Source organism: Erpetoichthys calabaricus, chromosome 9 (assembly GCF_900747795.2).
Source record: "Erpetoichthys calabaricus chromosome 9, fErpCal1.3, whole genome shotgun sequence".
Taxonomy (NCBI): domain Eukaryota; kingdom Metazoa; phylum Chordata; class Cladistia; order Polypteriformes; family Polypteridae; genus Erpetoichthys; species Erpetoichthys calabaricus.
The window spans coordinates 55,737,312-55,762,397 of NC_041402.2; positions in this window are offsets into that span (position 1 = coordinate 55,737,312).

Genomic DNA, 25,086 nt, shown 5'->3' on the forward strand with positions numbered 1-25,086 from the left:
TGCTGTTCAAACTCTGATAGTTACTTTTCTGTGTATTGCTTCTTCAGAAAGCCTATATACTGTAGTTATCTGAATAAGGAAAAAAAAATCAAAAGTCTGTGTTGGTTACAAATATGTGTTTCTGAGGCCAAAACATTGCTAAAGCAAAAAGGTCACTTTCAAGGGGCTGCTTTGACCATGCAGGGTCATCTGGATTAAATGTTTTAATTTTGTCACATACTATACCCATTAATGTACCAACGTGTAAAGTCTGAGCCTGCTCAGTGGTTTAGTTCTTCAGCTTGGACTTGTAAAATTTGATGAAAAAATTAGGCTAATATCGACACCCCCAATCCACTTGTTAAACTGGCTGTATCTTGGAAAGTATTGATCTTACATCAAAAAACAAATTTACAGGGTGTCTCCTGGTAATGTTTCCAGAATTTTTTGATTTCAAAGTGTGTGGGCGAGTGGTTGATTTGACATGGAATGACCTCACTTCAATTAGTGTTAAAATCCTGGCTAAGGAAAATAAAATAAGGACATTTCTGTAACAAAATGCTATGCTAACTTGTTACAGAATTTAACCCTACACAAAATTCATATTTATGCTTTAAGACTGAATCTGTACTTCATACAGTATGCTCTCATTTTACCATATTTTGTGCTGTTTACTTTCTTACAAAGGACACAAATGTTGAAAACATTGAAAATGCGAGGGAAATAGTAAATGAACTGAACAAACATGTCATCCAAGTATTTATAGAGGAAGAAACAAGTTGAATGCTTCATGCAGAAGAAAAAACAAACTCTGAGTTCATAGATTTTGAAACAGAAGAGTCAGATGTGCTTCAAGCCCTCAATACGCTGAAGACTAATAAAAACCCCTGGACCTGATAGGATCTTACCAATTTTATTTAAAGAAATGAAAGATATTTATAAACCCTTATTGGGCATATTTCAGCAGTCACTTCAAAAAAGCATAAGTACCTGAGGATTTGAAAGTTGCAAACGTGACTCTAGTCTTCAAGAAGGGAAACAAAATGCATCCTAGTAATTACATACCAATTAGTATTATTTCTGTGCCATGCAAAATTATAGAAACTAGTTAATTTTCTAATTTATTTATTATAAACGAAAATAATATTCGACATAGCAGCCAGCATGGGTTCTGCAAAACCAATCTTTTAGATTATTTTGAATAGGCAGCTGGGATAGTTGACAGAAATTAAGCATATGACATAATTCACCTAGACTTTCAAAAAGCATCTGATTCAGTCCCTCACCAAAGACTGATACTAAAACTTGATGCTGTTGGCAGTAGAGGTAACCTACAAAATTGGATCTCTTGCTGGTTAACCGGCAAGAGACAAACAGTACAGATAAGAGGAGAATGTACCCAATGGAGCAAAGGGTCATCAGTGGAGTCCCTCAGATGTCTGTCTTTTGGCCTTTACTTTTTCTGATTTATATTAATGATATTGATTCTGGTATAATTAGTGAACTTTTCAAGTTCGCAGATAGCACATGTCTTAAATTGCATGGATGGAAGACACTGAGGAAACAGAAAAAAGAATTCAAAATATCCTAAGCAACCTAAAGAATTGGGTGAACATCTGAAAAATACAGTGCTACACATGGACAAAAGGAACATCAATTATAAATTGAAGATGGGAGACACTATCATGCAGGATCCAACCTCTGAAAAGGATTTAGGGGTTTATGTTGACGCAACATGTTCATCAACTAAGCAATGTACAGAAGCAATTAAAAAAGGCAAATTAAATGTTAGGTTATATCATAAAAACTGTTGAAATCAAGTCAAGGGGTGTTATATAATGCACTGATAAGACCATTTCTGTAGTACTGTGTGCAATTCTAGGCACCAGAGTACACGAAGGACATGTAAGCACTCGAAACTGAGAGCAACCAGGTGCATCCGAACTGAGACAGACTCTGAGAATTAAACCTGTTTAAACTAGAGCAGAGGAGACTGCATGGGAACCTAATCCAGGTATTTAAAATCCATAAAGGCAAGAATAAAGTACTGTAGATCCAGCAACATTCAGGTGGGTTTCCATGATACTTTTAGCAATCTTTCCATAACCTCATGCCAGTTCTTTATTCCAAAAGCAGCCACTATTCCTCATTCTAAAAGCAATCACATACACTTTCCTTTGACCTGTGCTATATTCATTACAGATTAGGCCTCAGTCCTTATCAAATCAGCTCATTATTTGACCACCTAAATGGCTAACAATCTTGCATCTATTTTGCTCATTAATATTCTTTGTGCTCATCTTTTACAAGTTTCATATTGCTATAGCTGCCTGAAAAGATTCTTCAGCTTGTGGCTTAGTTAGCAAGTCTTTTTATGCATTTCTTATGCTAAAAAATATACAGTATATGCATGCTAAGCACAAGTGTATTAAAAAGCAACCTCTCACAGATCACAGTGTCACATTAATTAGTAGTTGCTTTCAACTTTCCACTTAAAAGCTTCTCCGCCACGAAGAGGTGGTTGATCATAAGCAATAGGTACAAGACATAAATAATTAAAGTGAGACATTGGTCAGAGGACATAGCCAGATGGAACATGTTTCCTAAATGGAAGACTGTGAGGAGACTAGACTAAAAGTATGGATTGAATAGCCAGTACATTGAACTTAGTCATTGCACCAGATTACAGTTCCACACAGTCATGCATAGGCTACTCAGAAGAAAACAAAGAAATATTCAGCTTGCTTAAAGAAACTGAATTTGTCCCTAGGATATATTCATAAATTAATTTCATCTGCTTTCCTCATGCTTATTGCTTATCTTTCTGTTTAGAATTCAAAGCCACCTGCATCTGAGTGAACAACAAAAAAATTAAGTTATTTTGACTTGTGATTTGAAGTCATTTCGTAACACTTTACAAAAGGTGAATCTATTATTCAGTTGCTGTTATGTGATGAGACATTAGCAAATACCATGTGTGGTTTTATAGGACATTCAAAGCACTAATCACACCACAGTAGAATAGGTGCTGTCTATGCTGCATCTAATTAGCCACTTACTGCTATATAACAAGACCTTAACAAAGGCCTTATTTGTGTTACATAGCAGTAAGTGACTAACAGGTACACAGCAAGCTCTTTAAGATCGACTTCTTAAATGTTACCATGTATTTTTAAATGATACTAAAGATAAATATGCAAAGCTGAGTTGGTTAAGAAATTCATTTTTGCAGTAAGAAAGCTACACAAGCAAGCTTCCTGCCCATCTTTAGGAAACACTCTTGGAAGTGACTTCACTACATGTCCTGCAGTTGAAAGACCTACTCAGAAATAGGCCTGTGTGAGGAAGGAGTACTTTTAAACATAAACGATAGCTTTTGAAGATCCTCTACCTTTTCAAGTAACCTTTACCTTTGTGAAACAAGCTTTTCTGCAATGACCCAGATCAAGAACCAAAATTGAGAAACAGTCCAGTGACAGGGAAAAAGCCTAATCACTGCAGTTGCCTCTCTGCTTTCCAAAATGACAAAAGTCATTAGTGAGTGACAAGGGCCAATTATCTCACGGAAATGTAATTACTTTGTTCTGCCATCCATCTGCCCTATTGTCCTTATTTACACTGTCATATTAATACCATTCATGGAATGCCCTTATTTCATGCAATTATAAAAGTGAAAAATCATTGCAGTAAGCAGCTGTCAATATTTCCAAGAAGCTGTGCACAAGACAAAAAGTTTTGAGAATTACTGAGTAAGAAAAGAATGGATGATTTCATGTATAGGGTACAAATGTGCATGTTAATTTTTTAAACCTTCAAGCAAGTTTCATCATGGGTTGTGCAGATCATATCAGTCATCTAACTATATAAAATTGAATGTGTAAAAATAAAAAACCTGTAAAAAAAAATTAAAATCTGTTGTTTAAAAAACTAAATTCGGATATAACATGTAATTTAAAAAAAAACGGACAAGATGATCTTGAAAACTTATGGCATTTTAAACAACTGTTCAAACTATTTACAAAATGATAATTATGTCTAATTAGGCATTTTAACACTAGAAGCGCCATGCTGTACTCCAGTTGGAATTGTGGTTTCGAATCTTTTTATCACCATGCACGTCACACACCTGTCCTTTTCTTGAGTTTTCCTAAATTACTCCACGGTAAATGCTGATATTATTTTAATTGTGAAATTCTATTCAGAAAATGTGATATATACCCTATATATATATATATATATATATATATATATATATATATATATATACACACACACACACACACACACAAACATATATATGTATACTATATGTATATATATATATATATATATATATTTATATATATATATTGTGATAAGCTGCCCGGACACAGACAGACGGACACCATATTCAAGTCCACCACACGTTTATTGTACATTATAAATACAATGTCCAAGTGCACAAACCCAGTGCCAAAGCACCAATCTCCCCAAAATCCAGGCTCTCACTCAGTCTCTGCCTGCTCGTCAGGCCGCCTCCTCTCTCCTGCCTCGCAACCTTGTCCACTCCTCACCCGACTCCAGTCCTTCTCTGCAGGGAGGCGGCCCCTTTTATAAGTGCCCGGATGGGCTCCAGGTGATCCCCGACACTCCCTAGATACTCCCTTGTGTGGCGGAAGTGCCGGCTGTGTTCCCGGAAGCCCTCCGGGTGTTCCCAAACTTCTTCCCCCCAGTACTTCCTGGTGTGGCGGAAGTGTTGGGGTTCTGGGTCCTTCAGGCATGGGGGCGCCCCCTGGCGGAGACCACGGGCCCCTACAGGGTTGGGCTTCCAAGCCCTGCACCCGTGGCCCTCAAAGGAACCAGGGCGGCCGCCCCCTCGTGGTCCGGAGGAGGAATGAGCCCTCCTCCTGTCCTCCTGGGCGTCCCGGCTGGGCACCACCCCCAGCCGCGTGCCACAGTACCCCACCGCAAGCTGAGACCCCTGGGCCCAGCGGCCAATCCCGTGAGGGCAGGTTTTCCTCGGCGGGAAGCCGACACACTTCGTTCCAGGGCCCGGTCCTATAAAAAAGAAGACAGAACAAGGGGCAGAGACGCTGCCCTGACGCCGCCACTCGGCGTCTCTCTGACGTCTATACGGGCAACGCTCCCCCTTTTGACCGGCACCCCGGTGCTTGCCAGCTCGGCCCCCCTTTCGTGGCACCCTTGCCCCTCGTGGTGGGACACCGGACGGGAGCGCACGCGCGCCCGTCTCTTCAGCCTTCCGTGGGTTTACCCTCTGCAGCCGCAGAGGGTGGCCCTTCTCCAAACGTGAGCATCCTGCCTCACGTTTGCCCTTATTGGAGGAACCGGCATTCTTCCCTCGGCTCCCCCTTTTACTCTTGGACGCGGTGACGGACTGAGTCTCCTTATAGCGTAAAAAGAGACCCTGTCGCGTCTGCGTCCTTTTAACTCGCCTCAAGCCTGCGGCAGGCTTAGGAGGGAGGGCGCTAGGACCCAGGGCACTTAACAGCCCACGTCCTGCTAGTCCCCTCACTGATTCTCCCCTCACCAAGCACGCAGTACTCACTGCCACATCTCCTGTAGGAGATCCCCCTTTTGGACTCTGATCACAGGGTTCACAGATCCTGTCGGTGGGACCTCCAACATGCTGTACGGGATCGATGAAACTTACCAGTCCCGCTGTACCTCTCCGGCCGAAGGTTTGCTCGCCGCGCCGTTTCGTCCGCTCTTCCAGCGCCTCCTCTGACGCGACTGGCTTCCCCTCCAGCATCTGCTCCCCAGCACGGAGGGCACCTAGCATTTGTGGATGCGACTCCACAGAACACTGATCAACCGCCAGCGCCTGTAGAGCCGCAGACATGGACGAAAGTACAGCCAGCAGTGAGCTTTCCTTATTGTCAGCTACAGCTGCTGGCTGCTCTTTAAGGCTCTTTGAAGAATGCACGCACCCAGCTGCACATTCTCCCTTATCGGAGGAACTGGCTTCCTCAAGCCGCTTCCTCCATTTACTGTGGGACGCCGCATCAGTTCGGATCTGACCATTGTAAGAGGGCAGACCCAGCCCCGCAGGCGTCCGGAGCTTCACGGGGTCGGTTTCCCTTACCTTCCCCGCTGTGCCTCTCCGTCCAGGAGTTCCTGCAGCGCGCCGATCCCCTCCTGCCTGCAGCTCTCGATCCGACGCCACTGCCATCCCTCCTGAGTCCAGCGTCTCCGCCCGGAGGGCACATCGCTCGGCCGGCAGCGACAGCACGAGCTGGATCTCGCTCTGCAGCTCCTGCAGTATCGCTGCCAAAGAGGAAGAGACAGTCGGCGGTGTGCTTACCTTCCAGGCGGCGCCACTCGCCGGCTGCTCTCCGTGGGCTCTTTCCTGCAGCCCACTCGGGTTACTTGGAAGCACGGGACAGACATTCCCTGCTCTCGCCTCTGACCAATCGCTGGCGAGAGGACAGGACACGCTGTCCAATCCCGTGCCTGTTATGAGGAGGGACTCCTGGTCCGCCGCCATTTTGGCTCTACTGCCCCTGGTGCGGCGCCATTCTGGCTCTTGGAGTTGCAGCTCCATCCTGTCTGCAGCTCTCCCGACTGCAGCCTCTGCGCTGCCGACGGCCCGTGGACCGGCACGCCTCTGCCACAGACACGGATCCGGGCATACCCTGCCGGTAACAAAAGAGGGAAGTCCTACCCCGCAGGGCAGACCATTGTTACGCAGGGCACTCACCTCCCGGATCCCGTCATCCAGCCGTATCTGCTGCATACTGGCCTTTCCTTCAGCGATACCGTCCTGGCCGCCGTTTCCAACAGCACGTCGGTCGGAGTCTGCTGCACTCCAGCCACGCCCGTTGGTGCTCCTCCGCACCCAGGGGTAAGAGCCGTTTTGCGGACTACTGGCAGTCCCAGGGGAGAATCGCTCCCGCGGAGTTGTGCATGCGTCGCTCCCGCGGCGCGTGTGGGGGTTCCGCTGCTGCGCCGGGCTGCTCACAGAACATTTTTTCTCTACAGGTTCCTGCCTTGAACCAGGCAGACCCTCCTGCCGACTACGCCACTGTGATAAGCTGCCCGGACACAGACAGACGGACACCATATTCAAGTCCACCACACGTTTATTGTACATTATAAATACAATGTCCAAGTGCACAAACCCAGTGCCAAAGCACCAATCTCCCCAAAATCCAGGCTCTCACTCAGTCTCTGCCTGCTCGTCAGGCCGCCTCCTCTCTCCTGCCTCGCAACCTTGTCCACTCCTCACCCGACTCCAGTCCTTCTCTGCAGGGAGGCGGCCCCTTTTATAAGTGCCCGGATGGGCTCCAGGTGATCCCCGACACTCCCTAGACACTCCCTTGTGTGGCGGAAGTGCCGGCTGTGTTCCCGGAAGCCCTCCGGGTGTTCCCAAACTTCTTCCCCCCAGTACTTCCTGGTGTGGCGGAAGTGTTGGGGTTCTGGGTCCTTCAGGCATGGGGGCGCCCCCTGGCGGAGACCACGGGCCCCTACAGGGTTGGGCTTCCAAGCCCTGCACCCGTGGCCCTCAAAGGAACCAGGGCGGCCGCCCCCTCGTGGTCCGGAGGAGGAATGAGCCCTCCTCCTGTCCTCCTGGGCGTCCCGGCTGGGCACCACCCCCAGCCGCGTGCCACAATATGTATATATATATATATATATATATATATATATATATATATGAATGATATTACATGCTATCTACACTGCTGTTTTGATAAACACAAGGGCACCATATCATGCTTCACAAAAATTAAGTACTTCAAAATGGAGTCTGCACTGCCCATTTCACAATGGAATGCAACTTAGACTAGTGAAACTTCGACATGTCTAATTTGGAACAGTAGATAGATAGATAGATAGATAGATAGATAGATAGATAGATAGATAGATAGATAGATAGATAGATAGATAGATAGATAGATACTTTATTAATCCCAAGGGGAAATTCACATACTCCAGCAGCAGCATGCTGATAAAGAAAATATTAAATTATAGAGTGATAACAATGCAGGTATACAGACAGACAATAACTTTGAATAATGTTAACGTTTACCCTCCCCTCCCGGGTGGAATTGAAGAGTTGCATAGTGTGGGGGAGGAACGATCTCCTCAGTCTGTCAGTGGAGCAGGACAGTGACAGCAGTCTGTCGCTGAAGCTGCTCCTCTGTCTGGAGATGATACTGTTTAGTGGATGCAGTGGATTCTCCATGATTGACAGGAGCCTGCTCAGTGCCCGACGCTCTGCCATAGATGTCAAACTGTCCAGCTCCGTGCCTACAATAGAGCCTGCCTTCCACAGCAGTTTGTCCAGGCGTGATGCGTCCCTCTTCTTTATGCTGCCTCCCCAACACACAACCGCGTAGAAGTGGACGCTCGCCACAACCGTCTGATAGAACATCTGCAGCATCTTATTGCAGATGTTGAAGGACGCCAGCCTTCTAAGGAAGTATAGCCGGCTCTGTCCTTTCTTGCACAGAGCATCAGTATTGGCAGTCCAGTCCAATTTATCATCCATATTGCAGTATGGAGCAAACTCCTCCTCCAGACCTTTTTGAATATCACTCATGGCTTTTACAGGGTAGTGGGCTTCTATATTATTGTGTAACAAGATGAGAATGAGAGTAGAGGGAAAGGGCCATGGTTGCCCTTTGAAGGGCATTCTTTCCAGAATGCTGATTTCCCCTTGAATCTGTCAATGAACTATCTGAGCTGTAGGATGTTTTTTTTTCCCCAGGCATTCTAATGTTCAGTTCATTTTGCTTTGCAAAAATATCAGTTACAGTGGCAAGAAGACATTTCTACTGATCTCACAAAAAAATTTAATAGCTATAAAACCCTCCACTCTGACCACCATGGTACCCGTGATTGCTCAGAGTCTATATCAGTGCACAGTTTTTTACATATACATGTGTATAATGGATGTGGTTTAATATAAACAACAATGGCAGTCACCCGCTGTAAAACCTCATCAAGGACAATGCTCAGATCCTTTGAGGCAAGTTGCTCATGGTGTATTATACAGTGAGTTCATAAGGCAGGAGGCGTATCCCTGATCAGTGTACAGAGACTTGCCTGATGACTTGCCAGGGTGGCACCTCTGTCAGTGCAAATTTCCACTATCCTATCAAATAGAATATTTCTGTCCTACATGTATTCATGCAGAACATCAACAATTTCCTGTGCTTCTTCATGTCCTGTAATTTGGCTGAAATACAGAATACCCTCAATGGATGGTATTTTCATCGATGTAGGTTGATAAAAGTCAATATGTGAGCATTTTTCCCCACCATGCTAAAGTCCATCTGTAAAACATAGGTTGACAATTGTAGCAGTCTCTTAATTTTGGTTTCCTTCTTGGTTGTTTGACTGTGGTGTCAATTCTCCATGTCACTGTGCTCTCTAATAATGGTAATGTTTTCAATTTTTGTGCCCCCTGCCTCACCACACATTGCACATTGCTTTTACCATGTCAATAGACACTGACTATATCAGAGTCTGAGCAATGGCATGTGACTTCATGGATTTAGCAATACAGCAGCCCATCTTACAGACAATTTCAGAGTCCTCTCGTTAACTAGCATGGCTTTTCTAAAATGCATTAAATGCTCAGTCCAATTATTGCAAAAAAAAAATAGACAACCCCACATTTTGTAAAATACAGTATCAGCTCAGAATAACCTTTACTAAAGCCAGAAAAATGAAATATTTGGTTATATTTTCATTTCAGAATTTCTGATTACTGTCAGATTCCCTTCTTCTCACAAGCTTGTCTGTGTCATTCACTATCCCCATGAATGCATTTTCCCTCCTTTCTCATATGTGCTATCAGTCATATCAGTTTGATTTTTCCACAGCTTTCGAGAGGTTAGGTGATGCGGTGGGCCGGAATGTTTTATTAAAATTTTGTACCATAAAAATAAAGCTCTATGTAATATATCAACGGATTATCAGCGACTGTTCAGCTTGTGTAATACAGGCTAATTTTAGTACACAATACGATGGGTAACACATCACAAACACATAGGCCATGAGCCATAGTTTAAGAAAGAGCTACCACGTACAACTGATACTATATCCTAATAAAATACATTTATTGGAGGGAAAAAAATACCGATAGAGGAAGCAAAAATCCAATTGGAGTCAACTGACTGTCACAGAGCGGCAAGTAGCTAAAAGTAAGACTGCAGGGGTGTCAAACTTGGGTCCAAAGATGTTAGCTTGTTCACTTTATAGTTGTTAAAGGAATCTGTTATTTATTTACACAAGTTATTCCTGCTCTTATTTTGCTGAATTAATGAGTGCAGATTGCCATAATGTTTAAATGACGAATGAGATTAGCAGTCCCTCTATCATTTTTGTTTCTATTTTTTACATAAATTTTCTTTATTAAATAACAGTTGCCTAATTTATGCAGTATTAGGCATAGTATTCTTAAAGTGCTAATGTTTCAGTTGCACTAACCACTGTGCTGCCCTAAATAAATATCATATGTACTAAAAGAAAATATTTATTTAATACAAGTCCTGTGTCTTAATGCCATACAGAACAAATTTAACACTTTAATTCTATTGCTAAAGTCACTTAATATAAACCTTTTAGATGTTGCTTACACAATTCTTTTACTTCTAGACATAATGTAAAGAACTGGCTAATGTGATAGCTAATATTAATGCTTTGTGCCAATCTTGAAAATGATTCTAACATGTTACTCCGGTATAAGCCTGCCTGTTTATGAAATAACTGCTGCAGTTTTTAAGAAATATTCCTTTAAAGACTTGCTCTACACCATATTCTTTGTTGTTACTCAGTTATTTAAAAGATGTTTGAAGGTCACAGTAGAGAAAATATATTTATGTATTTCTCTGTTCTGCACTAAACATGTGACTTATCAATCAGGCAAAGTAAAATAAAATACACAAATCAACGAATCTTCATTTTATATACTGCACAGAAACATATCAACTTCTATGTTTTGTACATTAGATCTTATGTAATGAATTGTGTGATTTCCTTTCCTGATTTATTATTTAGAGTCACCCAGTGGCACTTATTTCTTCATTTTGCTCTCTAACTACAATGCCAATACCTTCTTATAGCATTGTAATCTGACATGAGGACTATTTATCCTTTTTACCAACAGTGTGCCATGGTTAGTCATGTGTGCAATAGGTATCTTTATCAGCTGGATCTTCTTTAAAACCTGTAATTACAGAACAACCTTGAATGCAGACATACAGCCACTCTAGGCAGCATATTTTCAAGATTCACCTATTCTCTTTGTGAAACCCCTTACTGTAATTTAGGGTCAAAGAGAGCAGAAGCCTGACAGCCCCAGACAGAAGGCTGGAACAGACCTTTTGATGTGGTTTTAGTCTATCACATTTACAACATGCAAACACACTCATTAATGCCACATAAGTACAAAACTGTGAAGCATTCTAACACACATGTCTTTAGGATTTGGGAGAAAAACAAAACTGCAGAACACAATGGTTAAAAGTGAAAACGTCACCTAGATTTAACAGCAACATAGTTTGATCACTAGTTTTAGAGTCATTATTGCAAGAATACAAAGTACATTGACATGCTTACTTGAATGAAAAGAATACATTTGTCATTAACAAAGAAACAGAATAGATGCCCTATGTGAAATTTTAAAAGTACAGCTTATCAAAACAGATATTTTTCTCTGCTTGATACAATTTAGGAAGTATTATAATCCATATTTTAAAGCAAAATAAAATGTACTAAAAATAATGTGGCATGCTTGCCAGCAATCTGTATTTTTTAAAATATCTGCAGTCTCTGAATATAGTCATTTGTTCAGTGACATAAGTTTTGTTGGCATGAACAGAATCCTATATACCAATGTGAACTATACTGAAAAGAAATTTTTTGCTCTTTTACCCACCAGTGGTGTTAACACTGTATTATTAACTACTGTGATTAAAAGTGCTTACTGCTCACTGCTACAGCCTCTCATTGAACAATTAGATCATATTTCAGTATTGCTTCTTCCTGACTACAAGAAGAGAATGAAGAGTGGTACAATGCTAAACTACAGTGGATAGAGGAAAAACTGCAGGATTGTTTTAACTCTGGAGACTGGAGAATTTTTAGAGATTCCTAAATAGATATAAATGAAGACAGTATTCTTGGGGAATGATCTAGAAAGATTACATTAAAAATAGATTCCTTCCTGACGGGATAACAATTTTAGTGGGACTCACGTTGTTGTAGTAACCAAACATTGTGATTTGGAATTTCGGGTCAGCTGAAGTAAGAAGGATCTGGCCATATATTCTTCCTGAAGGGAAAAATGGATTAGGAATGCTAACTTTGTAGAATTTGGGTTTGTCATTAAACATAAAGTCATCAACCAACTCAGTGAGATCCCTTTTGGGGTCAACAAGTGCCACATAATTGTCCTTCTCAAGTAATCTGGGAGGCACTATTGTTATCAATATGTGCCTGATTCTTGATACCAGTAAAGAAATTAAGGAGAAATTGTACAGTTTCAACTAAATTCAGTTCAGTTTGTTTTTGTTTAACACTCTTCACCAAGTGTGAGTGCAGGTGCAAAACAGTAAACTCAACCAAATTCTTTCAGGATTTCCAGAGAGAGAGACTTATACTTCTTTGTAACTTCTAAAAAATAACCATCGGCAAAGAAGGAGTGGAAAATGCACCTTGAATGCCATATCTCTTTGACCAAGTGCTGAAAACAGACTATAACCATATAACTATAACCAACACATTGTTGCAAAAGAAGAGCAAACATAAGACATCATGGCAACACCCATAGTCTAAGAACTGGCACTTGATAAATTATATAAGAGAAAAATGTCCATATCAGGAACTGCTGACTGTTGGACCATTCATAGACTCATCGGCTTAGTCTTATGTCCATCAAACTGGCTTCCAAGTGACAGATAAACAAACTCTACAGAAGATCAATATGAAGACACCATTAGATCCTATTAAATGTGACCTTCTCCCCAAGTGTTTTTAGTAAAAAAAAAAAAAAAAAAAAAAAAAAAACTGACAAAGTCAGGTGAACAGCAAAGAGTGTGTCAGCTGTATTTGGGATGTCCTTAAGGCTGACATTATTACTACATGTTGCTGGTTTTCTCTTCCAGTAAACATCAAGAACTAGTATGATGAAGATGACCTTGAGATAAATGAGTTGATTGACTGCAAGCACAAGGCTTTCTGTGACTGGAAAAATTTTGTCAGCTCCAATCTAAAGAAACTAGCTCATCAGCAAGCCAAAGAAGAACACATGATATGAGGAACAGGTAGTGGGAAACCAAAGCAAAGGAAATCCAACATCTCACTGAAACCACCAAATTGCATAGCTATTTTTAGGACAAAGAAATTTGTCAATGCTGCAAGCATTCACGGGATTTATAACCTTGAGAACTAAAGATGCAGGTTAAATGATCAAAGGGATGACAAGCCATACATGTGTGTTACATTTTGCGGAGCATTTTCAAGATCTTTTCAATTGGGATTCTGTTGTTAATAATAGTGTCTTGGACTACATTTCACAATTCCCAATCAGAGACAAGTTAGAAATCCATTCACCCTTTATTGAGATGTTAAAAGCCATCAAGCAAATGAAGGACATCAAAACACCACCTACTGTCATCTCTTCAGAAATGTTCATCCATAAGGTTGTGGGTGACAGTGCCCTTTCACGCCCTGATCTTCAGGATCTAAACCATCGAGGAAACCTCTGATGACCAGATATTTGAGTAAAAGAAAGCTGAAGGGGAAGATGGAAAGCAATGATACCTGCAACAAAATTCTGATGCACTGTCAATTCAATCAATCAATCATTCCGTATTTTACAGAGCTTTACATGGACAGTACTGTTAGTGTATTTGTGAGACACATATGCTACTTGCCTTGGGTTGTTAGGCTGCTGCTTATGGCCATATACAGTACAAAATTGTTGCAATAGTAGTGAACCAGAGGAACTAAGAGTTTACTTTATATTCAGTCTTCTTTTTATCTCTAAGATATCTAAGTGCAGAAGACATGCAACACAAAAGGTAGAGCCTGAAATATGAAAGCCTAGAATTAACTTAAACATGCTCTATAGTGTGCAGTCATGTCCTTTTCCAGGAATAATCTTAATTATTGAATAGAGTGAATTGCTTGGATGAATGCAGTTGTCATATCCTTCTAGGCTGAAATTTACTTTTGCTCTCTTTTTTGTCAAGGGTAGTTCTGAGAGAGGCCACCTCAATAAATCTTTCGTATTTTTTCACTTTATATGAGAAGGACCTGAAGGAGGAAGTACTTTATCAGGTAGAAAGAATTTTTCTACTATGCCTTTAGCACTGTGTACCTTAATAAGTTGAAAGAGCTGTGCTAATAATGTTTTGAGATATGTTTGGTTTGTGGAAATAGTTTCATATATCACTTTGATTGGATCCTAAGAGCTGTTGGCTAGTTTAAAGGAATTTAATGTTAAAAATTATCTGTAAGCCATGAAATTTATATTCAAGCTTTAGATTGTTTCACAAGGGTTTATGATTGGTGGATCTGGCCTTTATATATCTAAATAACTTTTTTCCATACAGCATCACATAACTGCATCACTGCTTTAAAGTTTAGCTTTCATGGTGGTCCATAAATCATGGACTTGTTACTATATATTCCTCTTTTATATATCGACAGAGATATATTTCTTCCTTTGCCATCTGTGAGTTTGTCCTCTGGCAGACCTGCATATACTCAAGACAATGACTTTTGACCAATAGGACACAAAATGTGATTTTTCCTGAAAATTATCACTCATTTTACAAATAATACAGGGAGAAACATAAGATACCAATATGCTTCTAAATTGTTCTTGAATAAATCAATGTTTACCCTAAATCTGAGACCTCACTCCATATCTAAGATACAGTGTATTGTTCTTATCAAAACATGCAGTTTTACATTGTTTTAGCACATGTCATTTACATATATGGAAACTTTACAGATGACGCAACCGAGACCCAAAAAACAAGGAAACTATTATAGTTTAGGGGCTTATTATTATTGAGAGGGTGCCTCCAGCAAGTGCTGCACAATGTTTTGCCTGTAAGGTGCACAGTTAAAAAACCTTCCTGGGATGAGAATAAGCTCCTCACAGGAGCTGCTGTGGATCTAGTTGTTGTTGTCCACATTAGCAGAAAATGACATTGGTAAGGAAGGGTCATGAGGTCTGGGCCTGAGCCACACACTAGTCTAGGTAAGACAGTGAAGATCAGTGGCATTAATCTGGTTACGGAAGAGAGGAGCTCTTTTGGTAGCCTGATGGAATGTTCACCCCTAAGATGGAGTGTACATGAATCTGGAAAATTAGAGATGTTGTGGAAAAATCTGTATATACATTAGTCAAAGACTGTATAAAACAGGGAACAGGGAAGGGCATTAAGTTTAGCTTAGTTAATGAAAACATGCAAGTTTCTGCAGAAAAAGAATGATCATAAGGTAGTCAACCCTAATGTCGTCTTTTAGTATTTTATTAGGCATAGATTGGCTAAAGAGAAAGAGATGTGTACTAAGAATCCATTAATCTGAATATTTCATGATAGGGCCACTAAGAGTTTTACATATCAGGGCACAAGTAACAAACATTTTTAATAATACTTGTAGCAAAGGCAAAAACTTTGCTTTTACACATATACATATGATTTACTGCCAGCTTCTTTCCCAAATTAAATACACAGACATAGTTTGACCAGATTTTTCCATTGAACAGTGCAGAAGTAGTGAGCGGAGGAGAGGGGATAGTTCTGTTTGGGAAGCTAGGATGGAGTGTTTAGTTTGGTAGCTTATAATAATTCATATACAGTATGTAGTCACAGTTTTCTCTCTATTATAAAAAAAAATCTTGGGAGGGAGACTAGGGAGACGATTTGACGTCTCGCGAGAGACACTTTAATGTCACGCGAGACAAGGCAGTGAGACAACATTTAAAACAAGTTCACGGACATCTAACCTAGCAGTTGTTGGAATGCTTTTGGCAGACACACTTCATGTGCTCCCAGCTCTTAAAACAACGACAAGCAACAAGCAGAACACGCAGCTCGCCAGCAGCAGCAGCAAGCCAGCAGATGATCTGACCACTTCTCCTTAGCATGCAGTCAGCATCCCCCCCCCCCCCCACCTACCCCTTTAAAATGTGATTGGCAGAGACACAAAGTGGCAAAATGACAGCTGTTGTACAGGCTTTGAAATGATCTACGCGCAGCACGACAAGCAGAACACAAAGCTTGCCAGCAGCAGCAAGCCAGCAAATGATGCCACCAGTTCTCCTTAGTGTGCATTCAGCCCAACAACATAAGCAGAGTTATATGTCCTGCAAGAAAGAGATTTAAACACACCCGGGGCCGGAAATAAAGGACAAGTATTGTTTTTACAAAAGTTTTAAAGTAAAAGTGAAAATAATGCATATGTAACAATCCCCATGAAAATAACAATCTCTTTAAATTGTATATCCAGTAAACCAAACCCGGGGGTGGGCGAGTGAAGTGAGCAGGGGGTGGTGGAGCCCCCTAGTATTTTAATATTTTCAAATTACCCAAATGAAGCCCTACATAGTCACACAGATCATATAGGCTATTCATTGCACTGCAGACAAAGTATTATGCATGTCAAATTACCAACGGCAACAAACAAGGCAGCAGGCCATCTCACAGGACACAAACCACTTTGTAAAAACTGGTATTGAAGTGTTACTATTAGCTTTATTGACATTTACATTATAGTTTACAAAAACAGAATAAAAATGGACTTTCCTTATGTTTTGTGGCTGGTCCCCCAAGAGTCGGGGCCACCTTCCCATCATCACAATGGACTGCCCTCTAATGACAGGGCAACCCACAGTCCTTGGTGGTTCATTTGAATGCACTTAAGAGCTGACGGGTGATTACTGTGATTTTTGTGTGCTTTGTGATTTTCTGGATATATTTCTAGTGCTCTGTATTTTTCATTTTGCCTTGGATTTCATATCGGGATTTAGTTTACTTTGGTTAGCCTTTATTGTGTAAGGCAAAACCATTTGCCTTTGTGTTCCTTGGAGCTGATTTTTGTACTACAGAGCATTTTCTGTATCTTTTAATTTTAGAAAGATCTTATGTTTATCCTGATTACTAACCAAGGGTTGACAGTAATATCACCCTGTAATGGGCATTTGTGTAAGCTGCAGGAACTTTGTTCTTTAAGAGCTCTTGAGATTCATAACACAGCCTTAACATTATGAAAAACTCTGCTGGCACTGTAATGGGTCTTCAGTTTCTTTTGTGTTGGGAGTATCATTATACAGTACTTTTATTTTTGTTTGGAATCTTTGTTTTAGTGATGCATCCAGGTTTCTTTCCTAGTAATTAAATGCTTATTATTAAATTTCCCCCAGTATGAATTCATTAGCTTAGCAATCTTATTGGAACACTGGACATTGTCATATGGGAGTCAAAATTCTGGGCACTAACTGTGTTCAAACCTGGCTTACCGTATGCTTAATTGTTAATGAAAAATTGATTCAAGTGACCCATAACTAGTCCCTATAGTGTCTTCTACTTCATGTGCTGTCACTTTTTTAATCTACATTGTGATTTGTTCTAAGGTGGCAGTATTTTTTTCTGTTGTATATATTGAAAGCCAGCCAGACCTAGGATAATCTTAGAGAGACATCCTGCCATGACAAGATTTTTCAATCCATTTCTTTACTGTGTCATATGAAGACAATTGGTGACTGTACACATTTACTTGGAGAGAATTAATCTCCAAAGATGTAAAGTTCTAAAATGTTAGAAATTTAGTGATGACAAGATGCTTGATTCTGTAGTTTTCAGCATAAATTTTGACTTGGCTCTGAAACAAGAATGCTAAATTGTAAACTGCAAATGCTGTAAATGTATAATTGACTTATTTTAGTACACATGAGCTAATCTTTGGTCACTTATCAAACCAATAACATGGAATATTTGAAAGGTTCATGCTCAACTTTTTTGTTTGCTCCTTATATCTTTATCTATATATACAGTGCCTATAACGCTTATTGGAAATGTTTACATTTTATTGATGTACAACATTGAATCACAGAGTTGTAACATGGAGTCATAAAAAGGATAAAAGAGTGTGATGCCTCCAAAAGACCCACAAAGCAGACCAGAACCTTCAATGGCCAGCCCAGAAGCTGCAAGTCCCCAAACTGCTACAAGCAGGCTTTGGCCTACACAGGCCTAACAACAAGCTTATTTTTTAAAGTTTAAAATATTACAAATGTCTCAAAATGCGCAAAAAGGGAGATAAAATATAAAAACTCTGGCATGTAACCAAAAGGGCAACAAAGAATCTTTTTAAAAGGAAATATTTATTGAAAGAAGGCACAAAGTACGACAAAATAAAATAAAATGCTGAAAAAGGAGTTGTCTAAAAGGCAATATAAAGCTAATAGGTCCCAACAGAATACTCTGAATATAAAACACAAGAGAATAGGTACTTGTTTCCACAGTTAATTTTATAGCCATACTTTGGTAAAATCTATGGATTCTAAACATAATGTCTACCGCCACTCTCTCAACATGGGCATAATTACTCCGAGTATCATACAGAGTATGTGTTGAGCAGATGGAAAGAGTACTTTGAGAGGCTGATGAATGAAGAGAACAGGAGTAGAGAAGAGGTTGGATGATGTGGAGATAGTGAATCAGGAAGTGCAATGGATTAGCAAGGAGGAAGTAAGGACAGCTATGAGAAGATGAAAAATGGAAAGGCCGTTGGATCAGATGGCATACCTATGGAAGCATGGAGGTGTTTAGGAGAGATGGCAGCGGAGGTTTTAACCAGATTGTTTAATGGAATCTTGGAAAGTGAAATGATGCCTGAGTTGTAGAGAAGAAGTGTACTGGTGTCGATATTTAAGAATAAGGGGGATGTGCAGGTCTGCAGTAACTACAGGGGAATAAAATTGATGAGCCACAGCATAAAGTTATGGGAAAGAGCAGTGGAAACTAGGTTAATAAGTGAGGAGATGATTAGTGAGCAGCAGTATGGTTTCATGTCAAGAAAGAGCACCACAGATGCAATGTTTGCTCTGAGGATGTTGATGGAGAAGTTTAGAGAAGGCCAGAAGGAGTTGCATTGCGTCTTTGTGGGCCTGGAGAAAGCATATGACAGGGTGCCTCGAAAGGAGCTGTGGTATTGTATGAGGAATTCAGGAGTGGCAGAGGAGTACGTAAGAGTTGTACAGGATATGTACGAGGGAAGTGTGACAGTGGTGAGGTCTGCAGTAGGAGTGATGGATGCATTCAACGTGGAGGTGGGATTACATCAGGGATCAGCTCTGAGCCCTTTCTTATTTGCAATGGTGATAAACAGGTTGAAAGATGAGATTAGACAGGAGTCCCCGTGGACTATGATGTTTGCTCATGACATTGTGATCTGTAGTGATAGTAGGGAGCAGGCTGAGGAGACCTTGGAGAGGAGGAGATGTGCTCCAGAGAGGAGAGGAATGAAGGTCAGTAGGAACAAGACAGAATATATGTGTGTAAATGAGAGGGAGGTCAGTGGAATGGTGAGGATGCAGGGAGTAGAGTTGGTGAAGGTGCATGAGTTTAAATACTTGGGATCAACAGTATAGAGTAATAGGGATTGTGAAAGAGAGGTGAAAAAGAGAGTGCAGGTAGGGTGGAATGGGTGGAGAAGAGTGTCAGGAGTAATTTGTGACAGACGGGTATCAGCAAGAGTGAAAGGGAAGGTCTATAGGACGGTAGTGAAACCAGCTATGTTATATGGATTGGAGATGGTGGCACTGACTAGAAAGCGGGAGACAGAGCTGAAGGTAGCAGAGTTAAAGATACTAAGATTTGCATTGGGTGTGACGAGGATGGACAGGATTAGACATGAGTACATTAGAGGGTCAGCTCAAGTTGGACAGTTGGGAGACAAAGTCAGAGAGGCGAGATTGCGTTGGTTTGGACATGTGCAGAGGAGAGATGCTGGGTATATTGGGAGAAGGATGCTAAGGATAGAGCTGCCAGGGAAGAGGAAAAGAGGAAGGCCTAAGCGAAGGTTTATGGATGTGGTGAGAGAGGAAATGCAAGTGATGGGTGTAACAGAACAAGATGCAGAGGACAGAAAGATATGGAAGAAGATGATCTGCTGTGGCAACCCCTAACGGAAGCAGCTAAAAGAAGAAGATCATACAGAGTATGCAAAGTGAAAGAATTTGGTTTCTCTGCACCATACGAGAAATCACTGGGCCAAAAACGAGGAACAAGACAGGTTGTCTCCAGTAGTGCTGGTTACAAAGGGTGAGGAGAACTGATCTGAAAGCGGTGTCCTAAACTTTTCACACTACTCATTTTTCACAAAAAATATGAGTAATCACATGTATCTTTTTTTTGCCACAGATACTACACCCCAGAGGCCTCTTGTATAGTGCCGTGAATAGAAGTCACACTAAAACATGGCATACAGACAAAACTGGAGATGTTTGTACGCACAAAAAAATCTAGATGCATAAAACTCTGCATACACCAAGTTCCACGTACTTCCCCTTTACAAATCCCAATGAACGTGAAATTTAATGCAAGTGTGCGTGCCTACTCCCTGACTCCTCCCAGAATTTCACATATTTGAATATGAAAATCAATATACATTACACCTTCTGTTCAGTGTTTTGTTAAAAGACAATGGTAAAAGCACATGGAAAAAAGGAGAATTTCAGCAAATGCAAAGTGGAGGCAAGGAAAAACGTTAGCTTAAGCAGTGGTATAAGCAACAAAAGAAAGTTGATGGAGTGATACAGCGTGACAGAAACACATGAAAGTTCAAGTTCAGAAAGTCGCACAGTAGCCAAAATAAAAAAGAAGTGGTCAGAAATCAAAGTCAGCATTAAAAGGCGAGTAGCCGCCCACCATCTGTTTACTTGGTTTTGGACAATATTACAAAAGCTGACCCCTGTGCCAAGGGCACGACTCCAGGGAGTGATGGTGCTGCTGTGCCTAGCACACCTTCAGGCACTAGCTGTGCAAAAACCTCTGCTTCATAAACTGTTGGGTGACCATTTAGCCATGTACTGATATATGCTGTTCAGGAATCACAAAATGCAATAGTGGATGCTGTAAGAGATGTGGCCAATGAACTAAGGAATATAAGGACTGTACTACGTGATATTGACCACAAATTAAATGAATTGGTTGAAAAATAAATGCTGCACTTGATTACCTGTTTTTAAATTCTGCTAATTACATTCAAACGAAGTTGTAATGCTGTTTGATTTGGCTGATCATTTGGTGGGTCGGGGTCAGGTTCATCATACCGCATTTTTTCAGGTATGGGCAAGCCATAATTGTGTGCCACATTATGCAGCATGCTACATGTGGCACAATGTGACACACTTTCTGTGAAAAATATGAAAAAGAAAGGGGAATGATACAGAAAAAGTAGCAATGTTTTTATGCTGGGTGTCGCCAATTTGCAAAATCGATCAGAAAAGTGTGTATGCAAGGAGTGATACTGCTGTGAAAATGTGTGTGGCTTTACACTAAATTTAGTTTTTACACATCTCGAAGTGTGCGTGGAAACAGGCATATGCAACATTTTTGTGCATACCCCAGGTCTTTAATCTTGTACCCTGATCCTAAAAATACTTGTTTGGAACGATGACAGTAATTATCTCAAAGATCTCTTCAAAGTCTGTATTCAGTTAATTAATTTTACTTGTTATGCACAACTGGTGAGCATCTTTAGCTTCCATTGTCATTGACTATCTCATTTTCAATGACCTTTGAGTGGGTCAAGGTACTTTGTGTTAAGAGGTTTGTTTGTATAGCTTTACTTCTCAGACTCTTTCCAATTCATTTAATACATCTTTGAAATTACAATACTCAGGTAATTGTTTTCAGAACTGCAATGGACATAGCCAGTGATTCCTTATCCTCCCAACTGCATTTGTGGAATCTGAACCTTTCTGTATTTGCTAGAGACTTAATGAATAAATGTGCTCTCTCAAATGTCACACAGTAAAAGTTTTTATCCTGGTTTATGAGGTTGAACAAGACTTTACAATAAGTTAAATGTTTCTGGTTCATCAACACTCATAAACACTCAATCCACCAATATTATTAGCTTTAACAAAGTATTCAAAACACTCGGCATATTTCATCATAATATGTAATACTTCTAACAATATCAGTCAGGTTGAATTCAAAAAGAATCCCCACAACTTTTACATGGTTTTTGTTTCTAGCTTTGATTCACTAATCCACGTTCAATTTTTAAACTATACACCAATACAAGCTTTCTTAATATGTATAATGCCCTCATCTGGAATGCTATTTGATTTTGGCCATAGTACGAAAAGAGCCTAATAGCACTAGAGGGCCTACAGAAGTACTGCTTGACTCATAGGATATCAGAGTATTTGCCGAGGCAGGACTGAAGGTGAATCTTTTCAGTTAAAACAAATGTAGAAATGCATAATTAGATGGCTGTGCTTAAAAATCAGTAAATTATATTCTATCTTTTTTTTTTAATAAAATTATTTAAAACTCTGCAGGGATAGAGCTAGAATGTTTCATCAATAAGAAAGAAATTTGCTTGAGGTAAACTTGAAAGTATCACTTTTGGAGACATCAAAATCTTGACTTCATATTTTCTTTGATATCTAGTGAATAGGAATCTATGACCTTTTTTAGCTGTCTTACATAAACTGTTATACTGAGGTAGATAGTTAATTAAAAAGAAAGAAATATCAATACAATAACGTCTGTTGTGTTATAGAAGCTTTTTTGCTTGGAGACGTAAATATTCTTAAAGTTTATTTTACGAACGTTGATTAAAAAATACGAATCTGATAATTATATAGAGTTTAATCTTTGCAAATTTTTTCTTCCTACCTTTTTTGGAATTGCATTAATCATTCATGGATGAATGCTTCTTGCTGATGAGAAAGGGTAAGAACTTTTACAGTTGTCTGAAAGTGTTTAAAAATAAGCATATGTTTGGACGTTTGACCAGAAATCATCTTCAACTTTGGAGCAATATGCTAATATCGTAACTTTTACAGTATTGCCCAAATTAATTAATTTCACCACTTACGTTTATCACCTGCTGAGAAAGGCCGGCAGCAGCAGATGGAAGCTTACATACATGGATGAGTCTTGTCACTACCTACTTTTGAGTGCCTTCCCTTGAACTGACAAGGTAATTTAAAAGAAAAAGTAACAGAGAACCATGCACTTTAAGGACAAAAAACTTGTTTGAGATTCTATTTATAAAAAAAAACTGCTTCCTGAAGAATTTAAATTTCTATCCTCAGTGTGCAGGTGGCCCTATTTTCATTTCATAGGCAGTACAGAAAAATTGCATTTCTCTAATGCTGTTGAAGATTGTTTTTATTCAGGAAATCATACATTTTTTTTAGAAATAATAATAAAAGTTACCTGGCACACTGAAATAGCAGAAATAGAACTGAAGTTTATTTTAGGTAAACTTGGTAATTGGTGAAGTTAAGCACTAGCTGTATTGATTCTTATTTTTTTATTATGAATGGTTTTTGTAAGTGAATATTTTGTTTTTAATTATTTATTTTTTGTTACAACAGTAATTTCATTGTATCAACATATTTTTCAATGTTCATTATTCCCATAAGAACATGACCATATACAATGGTTGTTGGTTGTTTACTACCATGTAACCCTGCATTAGGTATGTAAGATACTGGCCTGGTGCATTCAGTATCCTAGTCTTTGCGTGTTCTAAAAGAAAACTTTGATTTTCTCACATTTATTTTGGTTAAGGATCTTTGTCAGATAGCTTCCAGCCTTTAAATTTAGATAATGTTTTCGAGTAGGTACTAGTATTCTCCCTTTTACTTTATAAACCCTTGCCTTTTTCATGACTCATTTTTGCCTGCTTCTTTCAATTATTTAATTTCCTGGCCTTTTTCTCTATTCACTTTTTTCATCGCAGTAAATACCACAATAGCAACTGTTATCTCATTACATATTTGCACATTGTTATCCCAAAAGTAAAATGAATTTGTTTCCTTTATTTTGATTGAAATATGAAATTGTTAAACTTGTGAAAAGAAACTATAATGATCAGTTGATATCTATAATTGGGCTGTCAAACGATTAAAATGTTTAATTGTGATTAATTGCAACATGTCCTTTGATTACTCACGAATAATTGCATGTTTAAACAAGGTAGTTCAGCAATGTTCAGTAGTCCCCTATGAATGGGCCTACTATATTAATGTCTATAGCTGCTCAAAATGCAAAGACTTGCGCCCTTTATATTCTGTAAATCTATGTAAGTTGAGGTGTACATTCATACATAGTACTCCTCAGCTTTTGGTGATTAACATTACAGTTTTTAACAGCAACATCATGCATGTTTTCTTCTTAAGTAATAAGCCAAGGCCGTTACTTCCTTGATATTTAAATTTGCCCCCAATAAGTTTACAATCAACAATTGTGTCTTTTGAACCATCTGGCAGAGTTTTAATTCAAAGCATCCATCATATTTTTTTCTGTCTCAGCCATTGTTAATGAAATAGTTTAGAATTAAGGATTCCCAAACTTTAATTCAAGGCTCCCAAAAATGTTGTACCATCAGGTCAGGTCCCCCATTAATATAAAGCCAAAGCTGTGAAGTAGGGTATGATCTTGGATCTTGGTTACTGCTAACAGTAGTTATACTGCATGATTTTGTATAATATTAGACTTGTTAATCAAAGTAAACTCTTAACTACAGCAGACTATTGTGATTAAATTTCACATGATATCTCTGGGTCAGCGGTTTTCAATCATTTTTCTTGGTGTAGTACCTCCGGGAATTGAAATATTTTGAAGTATCCTCATTTTGTTACAGTCTTAAATTGTTAAATACTGAACTCTTTCAAGGCAGTAAGATTTCTTAACTCCCACTCATCCCCTGATACTGCATTGGGAGATTTTAATAAGTAATTATGAAAAGTTTTTTTGTCTGGTTGTGTATGTCTTTTGGTTTTTCTTATGCACATCAACTGCTTTTTTAATTAATTATTTTTAATGCAAGAACAGAAGCATGGCTTGATAAAGAATAATAGTTAGAAAGCCTAAAATTTTCATGTTTTTAATT